This window comes from Chrysochloris asiatica, unplaced genomic scaffold, assembly GCF_000296735.1.
Source record: "Chrysochloris asiatica unplaced genomic scaffold, ChrAsi1.0 scaffold00446, whole genome shotgun sequence".
In the NCBI taxonomy this organism is placed as follows: Eukaryota; Metazoa; Chordata; class Mammalia; order Afrosoricida; family Chrysochloridae; genus Chrysochloris; species Chrysochloris asiatica.
The window spans coordinates 1074358-1076291 of NW_006408964.1; the positions used below are offsets into that span (position 1 = coordinate 1074358).

A 1934-nucleotide genomic window follows, 5' to 3' on the forward strand; every position below is an offset into this window, starting at 1 on the left:
CCATCTATTTTCACCAGACGTGTCTAGACAAAATGAATACTATTCCCTTGGAATGCTACCTTGCAATGCACAGTCTTACATTCCCTCTTAAAATCTCATAAGCCAGTCACTTCCTGCCTTTATAACCCCCGCATTTTAGGAAGCCAGTGTCTAAGTTGCTCATCCCTATGAAACGTGTGTACACATGGGATGGGCATGATTCTTGCTGTGAAGATTCCTTCCCACTTGATTGGTATTTTCAGCTACTACAACTATAAATACAGTTCAACTTCATCAGATTGTAGTGATTTAAACTTGTTTTCTTTATATAAAAAACAACAAAAATATATATTGATTGATTGATCAATCGACTCAAGTTCTGATCATCCAGTTATTGAAACTTGATTCAATGGGCATTATCTACAAGTTTGGGCACCCATGGGCATCTCCCCTCACTTCATATCAACTGAATGCCTCACTCTCAGCTCTATACCAGTAGAAAAGAACTGCAATGGGAAATTAAAAAAAACACAATAGTGTTTACATTGTTAACAACAAAAACGAATGAAATGGTGTAAATATAGCAAAATATGCCAAAGATACAGATCAGGAAGGAAAAGGACAAAACTCTAATCTGTTCCTCTAGCTGCTCCAGGCTGCTCTGCTTGTCTCTTCAGGTGGGAATTTCCCACCTCCACAGCTTCTAGACGGGCATGAGGATTTCTCTGGAGGTCTTATACACTACAAAGACTCCACTAGAAACCTCTTTCACTAGGCAAGTTGTAGTACCCCTTTTAGTGTGAATTGATTATTAGTTTACATGGGAGAACATCAGCTTTGCAAAAGATACTGATGAGGAAAAAGGACAAAACTCTAATCAAAGAACCCAAAGGTGCCTGCATGGGAAAAGTCAATATTGGTAACATGCCAATTCTACCCAACGTGATCAACGCCCTTCAGTAGAATCCCAATCAAATCCCACCACTCATTTTGGTACTATCAGCAAATTTCATTAACCTCTGAAGTTACAAAAATCAGCATATTGACGTTTTAAAAAACACTAAGCAAATGTATCCATGGAAACAGAACACACAAAGACTGAAACAGAAGACATGTGATGCTGAGTAAGGACCAAAGGCAATTCAAGGACAAGAAGAAAGCTTTTCCAATATATGGTCCTGGAAAACCTGAAATGACCCTTGAAGCCACAAGTATAAAAACAAACTGAAAAACAAAGTCTCGACAGAGATGTAACTTTCGTAAGTATTCACTGAAAGTGGATCAACCCTAAATATGAATGCAAAACTATAAACTTAAGGACGACAACTTAGAAGAAAACCTAAGAGACTTAGAGTTTGTTAATGACTTCCTAGATAGAAAAGCAAAAACCAGATACAATACACACAAAAAAATGGGGGTGGGATAAATGCATCTTTCTTAAAATTTAAAACTTTGCAAATAATTTCTTACCTATACACATTGACAAATGAAAATGATTTAAAATATGAAATTGCCCAGTAAATGCTTCTGGACTTGGGAGCAGTCAAGAGAGCTGAGACAGGGCTGGCTCTGCTGGGCCAGGTCCCACAATCCAGCATCCTTACATTCACAGGGCCTCTCTCCACTGTGGATTCTTCTTTGTGTTATGAGGTGTGAGAGTTGACGAAAGAATTTCCCACACTCCTTACATTCATAGGGCCTCTCTCCACTATGAATTCGCATATGTTCAGTGAGGGCTGTGGAAGAAATAAAGGCTTTCCCACATTCCTTACATTCATAGGACCTCTCTCCACTATGAATTTGCATATGTGCAGTTAGGGCTGTGGAAGAAATTAAGGCTTTTACACATTGTTTATACACATAGGAAATCTCTACACTGTGGATTCTTCTATGTTGTATGAGATTTTAGTCATAGATATAGTTCTTCCCACATTCCTTACATTCATAGGGCCTCT

At 38.4% G+C, this 1934-nt stretch overlaps 1 pseudogene; it reads right to left on the bottom strand.

Annotated features, from left to right (window-relative positions):
• Nucleotides 1-1785, bottom strand: part of LOC102830339 — a 48750-nt pseudogene extending 46965 nt beyond the window's left edge.
• Between the last annotated feature and the right edge of the window lie 149 nt (nt 1786-1934).